The following is a 12194-nucleotide window of genomic DNA, read 5'->3' as shown; positions in this document are numbered from 1 at the left end:
TGATGATTATGTTATAAATTAATATAAAATAATTATTAATAACATCAGTTGTTTCTCAAATAAAAATTTGCAGTTGAGCCATCAGGGGAAATATACTGTTTGGGGTAACAAGTTAAAAGTGTTTTTGCCAGATTCCCAGGATAGAGAGTTAATGAAATGAGCAGACTTGACAATCTTCTTTGTTGGTGGTTTTAGTAGTCATGTTGTGGAAAGAGTTAGCAAACTCCAAGCAAAAGTGTACAGTAAGCCCTGAAAACAGAACATAGGGTAGGCGCAAGGGCTGCATGACAGAGCTAGGCTGCCCACATAACTCATTGTCCTCTCTCCTGAGCACTGAGATACGGTGACATATCTAAAGGCATCCTTTTTAAGGACATGCAAGACAAACAACTTCTATTATAGCGGCTGTGCCAGCTAGTGTAAATGGGCTAGTTAGAATGGAGATCTCAGACCTCTGTAACTGGGCCATTAAGGAAGTGGTGCACTGGGAGATTGGCCCCTGGTTTGGTCTACGCCATAATATGCCGTATTTGTATCTTCCAGGATATTTGGGGGGATCAAATGTGGTACAGATTACTCTTGAGTTTTTATCACTATAGGGAATCCTTCAGTATACTGTATTCCCAGGTGCTCAAGGGCTGGACCAACCACGGAGGGAGAATTGTCCCATATCATCTGATTACATACTCTGAAATTGAAAAGTAGGCATTTATCCAGTAGCCCTTCTAGTATTTTCCATGTGTGCCCCATAGCCAATTCATGACTGAAAATATAGGAAACAAAAAGGCTATACACACAGCACCAAGTGTGATACTGGATATAAACAACAGTAGTGAGTACCCAAATTATGTCTCTGGTTGGCAAAAAAGTCTGAACGTTTATTTTGACACATAATGTAGTATGAGGATTTAAAATAAGCATATGATATACATTTTCTTGCAATTGACATAAATTAGCCTGCAAATAGCAGGTGCTAATGAAGTTTAATACAAATAATTAGAGGGTAATATATGTTGGAAGCAACAAAAAGTATGAATTGTACCAGCTAAATGTATGTCAGTTCCTAATGGAGAACTATTTAGAATAGTTGGCTGTGTCAGAAACATGCGTTATTATACTGCTACGTGTGTTACAGATGTGAGGAGTGCACTTATCACACTATCATTAAGGAACCGTCTTGTGACCCATCCACCATTTCTAACCTATTTTCTGGTTTCTCCGTTGCTGTCTAACTCAATGTCTTCTGACAACAATTTCTCGTGTTTTTATTTGCTATTCGTTGAAGTCAAATAGAGCCGGCCTTATCGCACAGATAGACTAAGCAGCTGCCTAGGGCACTCAGTGTGTGAAAAAACTGAAAAGCTTTCATCCTACAGTTCACATTTTATGAATTCAAGTGCCAAGATGTGTCAAGTATCTGACAAAAAGGTAGATAGCCTTTATAGCATAACCTAAGACAAGTAGAAATTGTATGATGTTACAAATACCAAGTGGACCCACCTAAAACTAACTTTCAGTGTTATGTTTAAATGAACTATGTGCCCAAAGTAAAATGCACAATAGAGTGACTGGAATGTGACTTTAAGAATGACCCTTGATGCACTTTCTATCCCTCTCCCTTCTAGTATGTGCAACAATAATGTTAACCCCTTAAGGACAATGGGGCGGTCCCTAAACCCATTGAAAACAATGCATTTTGAGCCTGTACATGTACGGGCTTTGTCATTATGGGGTTAAATACCTTTCAATAATATAGAATATGCTGTAAGGATGTTGTTTCAAAGGACACACATAATGTATTCATTTTGCTTTATAGGACACTGATGCCAGTTCCAGTTTTTTGCACAAGATTTCAGCTAGCCTTCAACTGTGACTACGTGTCCTGTTTGTCCGGAACATTTCCTGGTGGAGATAATTTGATTGTGATGGATGAACTTTCACAATAGATGAGGATGTAGCCTGCTGTGGGTCGTTACGTCATCTGCAGCTAAGTACTGTGAGGTGGCTCTTCGAGTAAGGCAGGTGGCCACAACTCCAGCCCCACTTACTTCTGCCTATGGCCCCTTCTACTCCCACTTCCTTTCTAGTTGCATGTCTTAACACACCTGAAACAGACTCCTGAAATGAAATAGCGTTTTTTTCCAATATCAGCTGCAGGTGGTTTCCAATGTGCTTTACTTGCTTAGCAAACTAAGGTACATGAAATATACATTTCACTCTCTACATATTTTTCTTGTTCTTTCTAAACCATGGCCAGCATTTAATGATATAGACTGCAGGACTAAAATTCTAAGTATACTTTTTCACTTTCTGTCAATTTCTCAGATGTTTCAGTTTCCAGCAGATAGTTCTATTCAGTGATGTATCTACCTTTGGGGCCGCCCTAGGTCCGACCTAAGGCAGCGTTCACCTCCGTGGTTGCAGTTTCTGGTACAGCAGAACCATGGGCAATGTGCAGCAGAACACTGGGGGACTTGACACCTAGTTGATCTAGGCCAGGATGCGACACTGGTTCTATTAAATCTTTTAAATCTTTTTTGAGTCCTAATCAGTTCATCGGCTATGATTTTCCTTTATACTAAAACAACTCTAACATGCCTCCCAGGGAGACTACTTCCACTGACAGGATTTGCTTTGTTATATAACAAAAACTGATATAGGACATAACTTGTAAAATAGACACAAATGAGATATTTTAAATCCATTCTGAAATGAAGACAGCGAGCTTGCTTAAATAGTGAAAGCGACATTCCGCTATTGTAAAATGTCTGGGCTACAATAACACTACTATAAAGGGCTGGACAGGGGCTGATGAGCATACCTGGGAAATTCTAGGTTCTGGCTCCCCAGGGCCCACTTCAGGTAGCAGCATGGCATTAGTGGGTGGAGCATCCATCTTAGTGGATGGGGCCAGATTCTCTGGGTGAAGCCCTAGAAATTGGCAGGTATGCTGATGAGGTGACCCTAGTACTTTAAGGCCAGCACCTTCCTGATGTTGTAAGCGTGGCTGGATATGAGAGGACGCATGTTACATTTGTATGCTCACATAGTGTGCACCTGAGTATATTCCCTGGAGTGGCTGATGAGTAGGTGAGCAGGTGAGTATAGAGCACTCTCAGCCAATGCCGCCTAAGTATCTCAAACAGGGCCGGCCCAAGACATAATATCGCCTGGGGTGAAGTTTAAAATGCCTCCCCCTGCCGACGCCAGGGGTCATTATCTACCCTTCCTCTCCCTCCCTCCCTATTATCTATCCAACCCACCCCGCCCCGTTGTACTTCACTTACCTTTCAGCAGTCCTGCGGCGAGTCTCCCTGCTCTGCCATGGTGCGCGCTGCTTTACTGCTGAGCGCCGGAAATTACGTCATATTCCGGCGCTCAGCATTACAAGCGGGCACTGAGACCGACAGAGGAGACAGAGGGGCGCCGAGCGGGTACTGACTCTTCCCAATGCGCTGCTCTTTGACAGGTTTTTAAAGTTGTATGATTGGTATATAAAACAGGTAATATGGGGGGATTTACAAGAGTGATCCAAGGTGCCCAAAGCCCAAGAACAGGTAGTTTAGATTTTTTTTTTTTTATCGTTGCCATTTAATTTTGTATGGTTGATTTATTATTGTTGTCTTTTTATATCTGACATTTGAAAAGAATGCAATATGGTTGAAAATTATTAAAATGTTTTGCAACAATATAACAAAATAATAAGTTATTATTCTGTAATCACAGCAGTGATTTAGAACAATGCATATGCTTTTTAAAATGATGAATTTGAATTTGCCATTTGAAATAATTAAAAAAGCAAACACAAAGGCACTTTCATATGTGGGAGGTTTACCCATATATACAGTATATATATCGAACAACGCGGAGTGTTTACGAGCAAATATAACACGGTCTCACAACAGGTTAGCGACAGCATCCGGAATGCGCACCATCGATATGACCTCCAATGAAAAATTTCTAGCTTCAATTTCTCATGAGTCTTAAATGATTATGTTACAGATATCTGCAAAATTGTTATGATTCCTTAATTTCAAATAGACAATATCGGAGGAAAGGATGTATCAGGTGTTTAAATTGCATTGCATGTGCTTACTCGATTCGGAGTACACAGTTTGTCCTAAAACTCATCAGATACAGAATCACATGTACTATTGAATGTGTGATATATATATATATATACACCGTATTTGCTCGATTATAAGACGACCCTGATTATAAGACGACCCCCCAAATCAAAATATTAATTTAGGAAAAAAACAAAAAGCCTGAATATAAGACTACCCTATAGGAAAAAAGTTTTACTAGTAAATATTAATTAATGTAAACTAATTTTCATATTTAATAAAAGCCATGATTGAGAAAAATATATTTTTTATTTCCTTTTATTTGCCAACCTGCCCCCCCCCCAGCTATGCACATCTGCCCCCAGGCTTGCCACTCTGCCCCCAGAAATGCCTTATACCCCCCTATTTGCCACTCTGCCCCATGATGTGCCTTTTAACCCTCTATATGCCACTCTGCCTCCATAAATGTCTTATACCCTCCTATATGCCACTATGCCCCATGATATGCCTTTTAACCCCCTATATGCCCCTCTGCCCCATGATATGCCTTATACCCCTATATGCCACTCTGGCATATAGGGGGTTAAAAGGCATATCATGGTGCTGAGTGGCATATAGGGGGTTAAAATGCATTTCTGGAGATATATATATATATATATATATATACTGCTAACAGCAATCACACTCCTATCAAGCCAAGGCAGCCAGTACATGCTGGAACCTGGGGATGTTAGAAGTGTGATTACAGCCTCCCTATGCCATGCTACCACCCCCACCCCCCTTACACATCCATGCTATCACACACACACTCATTCACAAACATTTAAATACTCATTCATTCCATTAATCACACATACACACATGCTCAAACCCCCCACCCCCTTACCTGAACTGCAGATCTCCCACTCGCAGACTTCTGCAGGGGCCCGGCTGTGTGAGCAACTTCTCTGGCCCAGCCCCCAGAGGAAGGAGGGGGGAGGTAGAGTTATGTGAGGACTGTGCTAGCTTCCTGTTTCCTGCTGCTAATAGCAGAGACGCTGCTCGCGATCAAAGCCCGGTGAGCAGCACGGCCCAAGCAGAATGAGGTCTGATTAGAAGACGACCTCGATTATAAGACGAGGGGTATTTTTCAGAGCATTTGCTCTGGAAAAAACCTCGTCTTATAATCGAGCAAATACGGTAATATATATAATATGTTCATGTGGTTTATCATATATCGGAAAAACTGATTTAACGTTACGTGACCGGATTCAGGGTCACAGATAATCGATCATGGCCTCATATTGTGATGGTGAATCAGATAACCCAGTAGTGAGACATTTTAGATAGATCTTGTCTGCTCCTTCAGCGTAAATTGTATTAGAACTTTGGATACTGTTGCCCCTCGAGGGTCTGAATGAACATTTATCGTTCTCTTCCTTTATAATGCCTCGCTAATTTTGCATGCAGCGACTGTCTTTTTTCTTTTCTTTTTATTATGAGCAACTTTTGTAATATTGCTATAGTTGCCTGTTTAGTCTAGAATTTCAATGTATTTCCAGTGTACAGTTGTAGTAGGTTGAGTGGTTCTAATGTATCTCCTTTAGGGTACAATGTAAAATGTAACAAATGTTATACCTTTAGACAATTGTAGCTGTGTTGTTGGTTCCTTCATACACAATAGGAAGATGCATGACAACGAGGTTAGCGTCTCTGGTCTCCATAGTAACTTAAGGTGGTCCTTTTTGAAAATTAATACACTTGTTGGTATGTTTAGTTGTTAGGAGCCAACGTCAGCAGTAATTAATTGTTGCGATACACAGGTGTATTCATTAATCGTTTAATTCCTGGCACGTTTATGTGTGCATTAAAACGGCTCATTGGGCTATTGTGAATATCTTGATAAAGGTCCAACATCTGGAACGAAACATTGATGATGTTGTTCTGTCAAACTCAATAAACTAGCTGATTTTCTATGATTAGAAGTCCCATGAGTGCGTGCTTATTATGGATGGTTGTTTATTGGCTGCGCTGCACCCGGGAATTGAGAACTTTTGTTCCTGATTTAAGAGTGCGGACACAAGTGGACTATACCTTGATCTGACCAGATTTTATAGGAACCAAAGAAAAGATTTTGCCCTCTCCTGAAAAAAGGGTACCATCTACAGCTTCATAATTTTTTTAAAAAACAAGTGTATTAAAACATAGCACATATATTAACAACGGTTTGGTCTTCAGGGTACTAAATACCAATGGTAGTGAAAGGGTTATTGGACTTGTGTTCTTTTACAATCCAAACTCACTTGAGTTTGAAATATCATAAAGCGAGATCTTTGGAAGAATTAGCTTATTCTATGAATAGCTCAGCAAATTATTGCATTTCTCACATCTACCAAATGCTTACCAACATCTTTGATAATGAGTATAATGAGAACTAATGATGTCCTATTTAGAATCTGGCACCATTTCTTACAAATCTCTGAGCTATTAAAACCCCTCCTCTATCTATTTTTAATTCAACAATTTTTACAGCATTTTCAAAGTGTGGCTCTTTTAGAGAATATTCCATCTCTATAATTCTTTTTCTAATAAACAAATCTGTTTTTTTCTCAGCCTCTCCAGGCATGCAGCAATTACATTCCTTGGACATAAATATATCATGCTATTTCTGTTATTATTTTTTTTTTAAAAAATAACAATATAAATCAAATATATCAATATATCAAATAAAGCTGTGATCTTCAAAATAACATTATCATTAAAGTTGGTGGATATGAAATAACAGTGGTTATGGTAGATTGGCCAATTTGTTACCAGACATCGCGAAATAACATATACATATGTTCTCTGTTGGTCATATTCCATTTATGAACCTGGCAAAGCATATTAACCTTTGTGATTGATGATAGTGATGGGCCACAGCTGGGCCAAACCAGGTTGAGAATCCCATTTCTATCAGATAAATGTCACAGTGTTTACCACTCTTTTTTACCGCCCTACAATTTTCTTTCCCTGTATCTTCCACACTTCCACCACTTTCTAAAGCGAGTTTACCATTTTTTCCTTCACTTTCTTACCCTTGCGGAAAGTACAGTATGTTTTATATATAGACACATTGCACTAGCCCTATGTATAGTTTTTACCTCACTGGTGTCTATTCACTAAAGAGCGACTTGGCCGTCAATTCAAATTTTGAAGGTAGCAAAAACACGTTTTATTGGGCTTTGTAAAAAAAAACCTTAGTTTGCTATTGTGCGTTTCAGAAGCATTCCACAAGATGGCACAACTGAGCTCTTCTCTTTGGTGTTTTAAAAAAGTATTATTGATAACAAAAGAAAAAACACTTTTTTTCCCCCAACACCAATAATGAAGCTATAGAACCACCTGAAATGATGTCATGCGGCAGCATTTGATGGCCTATCCAGTTGTCAGATGAAGCGTGTCAATTCCTTAATTCCAGAAAAAAAGTCTAATTTAGTTATAATGCCTTTGCAAGCTTCTTTAGACGTAGTCATGCGACTATACATACATTTGCTCTTGGCTGTTATCACTACTCTTTAGAGCTAATGTGTGATAGTTACTTATGTAACAAAAAATATAATTAAGAAAAATAAATTCTGAATCCTGCTACATCAGTAAAATATGGCTAGAATGGAAATTTTATTTACATAGTGACATATGAGTAAAATAAGTGAGCGAATAAACCAATAAATACGTAACCTGACCCCCATAAACACCTTGTTGACTATGCAAAGTAGCATTAACTAGGACATTGCATATGCAGATATGCGTACCTCTGCAAATATGTACCTACCTCCCCATGGGCCCAGAAAAGTCACACATTTAGGTGAAGCACCCTGAACATCACATGCCACCAATAAACACTCTAAGATTATTTTTCATATTTTGTATGGTCAACAACTGCGGGATAATTTATATTAGTTGCATAATTGTTTTTTCCCTCAAGTATCATCTTGAAAAGAAAAACACACAATTTTGGTATCCAAAGTTCTAAATTAACTTTTAAAGAGTTACTCTAATATTAATAAGCAAGTGATTAGCGATAAAAATCCAGAGTAGCCAAAACTTTCCAGCTAATGTTCGTTTCCCGATATTTTTTTTTTATTTATTTATTTTTTTTTTATTTTTTTTTTTTACGAATGTAATAACATTTTCATGATGAATATAAAATGATCTGCCTTAAAGCCCATTTTGTTGCCAGCGCACCCGGTACTCACTCTTTTAGCACCTTCCCATATATCTAGTGAGAACGATTGAAAAGTGCACAGAATTATCATTTTGTTAAAGACTTAAACGTGCATGTGGCTGGGTATGCCGAAAGCCTCCCGTTTTTGAAAGGGTTTTGAAATAGGAACATAATCTATTGTTTGAGAAGATCCTGGAAAAATAGCTAAGAACAAAAAAGTAAACTCTACAGAAAAAAAAATATTCTTTAAAACTGAGTGAGCATTGTATTGTGATGTCCTTGTAGTGTATAGTTTTAAAACTTGATTTGCTGTACAGCTAATTTCATTGAGGAGCTAAGACTGTTTTTTTTTATTGGTTATATTAATTTATTTTATCTCCAAGTGGTTACAAGACATTGGTTTCTTAGAAGTGCGGTTTGGGTAATTAAGATTGGACTGGAATTATAAATGCAATAAATGCCTATAAAAATAACACATTGACAGATGGACTCCCAGCAACTGTTATATGAATCAGATCCATTGGTTGTACTGTGCAGTCCTGGAAGCAATAAACACAAAAATTAATGTTATTATCATCCATCTTTTGAGAGTATTTTTACATTTTAATGTCCTTTGAAAATCAAGTCCCCAATAAATACAAGAAAATCCCACTCTCCTATCCCCGACTCATTATTATTATTATTTATTGTTTTATATAGCTCCATCAAATTCCGTAGCGCTGTACAATGGGTAGACCGGACATAACAAGTAGTATGTAACGTAACAAATTGACTTACAGAGACAACAGGTGAGGAGGGCCCTGTTTTAAGTGCATGTTTTAAATGTCTGTACAAACTGCTAGGCTTTACTACACACATACCTCTCACACTGCAAAGAGAAGGGACATTTGTTTCAGTGTGTGTGATTGTTCCGAGATTTACCTAATAATTATTATTTATAAAACAGGAGAGGACATACCCAGATGCCCAACCCCAGACCCGAGGTTCCGAGCACCACCAGACAAGAACTTCCCACCGAAATACCACCAAATGCTCTCCCCAGAGCATTCAGGCCCTAGATGCCTGGTAAGCTTTCACCCTCCACTGTGTCAAAATAAACTGCTCACCTAAGCACCACAAAAATAGAGAGGTAAGGAGGGTGGGACAAACTACACAAGGAACGGTGACACACAAAATGGCCCGTAACCTAATGACACCCGTCCTTAAATAACCTCCCAAACTAAAGAAAATGCCATCAGGCCTAGCCCTACTCAAGGTCAGTCAAGGCCCACTTCCGGCCCATTCTGATCTCCGTGGGCATCAACACAGTTAATTTTTTGCTTATGTACACATGGCTGTACCATCATACCCACCAAACATCTGGAGCTCGTAGAAATATAGAATACTGGGAAAGAAAAGATGGACAGAAAGATTTGGGCCCTATCAAGGACTGTCACTCCAAAACAATAGACACAGACACTGAGTCTATTATTCCACCTTGTGAACGGTGTGGTTTAGGTGGTAGTCCACCAGCTGCCCTGAGGGCAAATGTCGGCAAAGCTCATTTGGGGTTCAGAATCTGTAAATTGATGCTTTTTGATTCAAAGACTGTTGGAGTAAATACAATGAAAAAATATATAATTTATGTTTTGGAAATATACAAATGAATTTTGTGAATTTTGATTTATGTATTTAGCCTACATATTATGTCTCACAAACAGGACCCTTCCTGTTCCAGTATGATTTACCTTGTGTTATTTTCGCTGTTCCCTTCTGCAACAGAGCAACAAATTCTGCTGGTCCTCAATACATAAGTATGTAAGTTAATGTAAAAGTTGTTGGCTGCTCCTGCTTGTTTATATCCACAATGTTGAATGTCAACGACAGCTCAAGGCAAGCAATTTTTTGGAAGTCACAATTTGATGAATTCTCAATTTATCTAAAACTATTTTACTGTTATTTATGCTACGGTCACATTTAAAAAAAAATAATCACGATAGATTATAGATTTCTTCAGTTACATTTGTCTTTACAGAAAAAAAAAATTGTCTCACCTGTGTGTACCCAGGGATGTTGTTAAAATAGGGATTTTTGCTAAAGTTAAATACCAGAGTAGAAGGGTATAGCATCATATAAAACTTTTTTTGGGGAGTTCTAGTAAAAAGGTGCAACACAAAGGATGAGTGGTGGAATGTGTTGTAGTTAATAACATACCTCCTGATCTGTTCAATTATTGTGCAAATATCTCAAGTAGGAACGAAATGAAGATGCAACAAATCTATGTGCTAATACATGATCAGTTTACTTTAGGCTAATCTGATGGCTCTTAACACATCTTTAACAAGTTCATTATAAGGCAATCATTACCTTTTCTAAAGTAAAATAGAAGATCCACTGGAAAGAGGAAATAAGTTAATTAAATCATTTAGTTACATGGATTTACACACCTTTAACAATTTCCTTCCTTTTAACATATTTGAAAGGCACGGAGGGTGCCACAACTTTACAAGTGTAAGGATTTAGCCACCAAGGATGCTACAATGGTGTTAAAAATGTATGATTAATTACAACCGATCTCAGCCTTTTCCTGAACCATTTTAGCACCCAGTGCAAATAAAGACGTATGTTTACACTTTTAAGGACCTGTCTGAGAAACATGTACACTTACTACATTGAATTAAATGAATATATATATACTTTATTTTTTAAAGTTCTGTTTTGCGGTTTTCTGTCTCCACCAAAGGCATATCATGCAAGTATTTTATTTTTCCACAATCCCTCACTAACAATTGCATCGGAATCACGCAGTTAGCCCAAGCAGGAATTTGTAACACCAGGAAAGGGCTGGCACCTTCTGGCCCGGGAGGCAGCTACAGCCAAGGGGCACTCCCTCTTGCACTAACACACACTTAAACTAACACACACGCTAACACAAACTAACACACATATGCTAACAGATACATACACTCATGGTAAAACAGACGTATACATACACTTACACACTCTCTCCAACACACATTAACACACCAATTCTAATACACACACTTACACATACACGTACATACTCACTCCCTAACTCTTTTATCATCTCTCTCACTCTCCAGTAGATATGTCTTGAAACATGTTATTGAAATTAGTGCTCGTGTGTACTTATATTATGAAGAAAAGAAACACAATATTGCTCACAATATCACCCAGGGATACGTGAACAAACACCTTGTGTATGCTCAGTAATAACATTTTACAGGCATCATTAAAGGGACGTTCCAGTGTTCCAGACAGCCTCCTGAAAATCTGACATTTTGCACAACTTATTGACACCTTGAAGGAGCCAATCAGTGGCAGGTAAGAACTTCCATTGAAATCAGTAGAAGCTCTTTATGCGCATGGGGAGGTCTAAGATGTAAACTTAAGAGGACCAGTTATCATATGCATTAAAGTGTATATGATGGTTGAAGTGTCTATTTAAAAGAATATAACGATCAGCTTCAAAGGGCCTACTTTTGCACCAAAAATTGTGGAATGTAGAGGTAAATGCTACCTCTCTTGTAATTGAATATTGATATTTACAGATATATTTTACAGCCCTACACATTAAAGATACATATTCGACTGTGTTTAGTGATTAAAATAATCAAGAATAGTAGTCACCTTCGCCTAGATCTAATAAAACAGTCCTGGGTTTCTCTGCTGCTCTGGATTAGGTGACCATTAGGTCTGTAGACATTGGCGGACAATCTGCCATTTTGTCTGCGGGCTATCTAATTTCCTAGTTGATTCTCTATGGTATATTTAAAAACCTCAACCAATTACTAATGGCTGCTGTCCAGCAATGCAAGGCTGGTCAAATATTGCTTTTTTTTAAAAAAAAAACATTTTTTAACAAAATACTCTCTAATTCACATGTTTTCTAAACATGCAAAGACCAGTTTTTTTCCTAAAATTGAGAATTTAATTGATGA

This window comes from Spea bombifrons, chromosome 1 (assembly GCF_027358695.1).
Source record: "Spea bombifrons isolate aSpeBom1 chromosome 1, aSpeBom1.2.pri, whole genome shotgun sequence".
Taxonomy (NCBI): Eukaryota; Metazoa; Chordata; class Amphibia; order Anura; family Pelobatidae; genus Spea; species Spea bombifrons.
The sequence above is the reverse complement of the archived record's forward strand: the minus strand, read 5'-3'. Positions refer to the sequence as shown.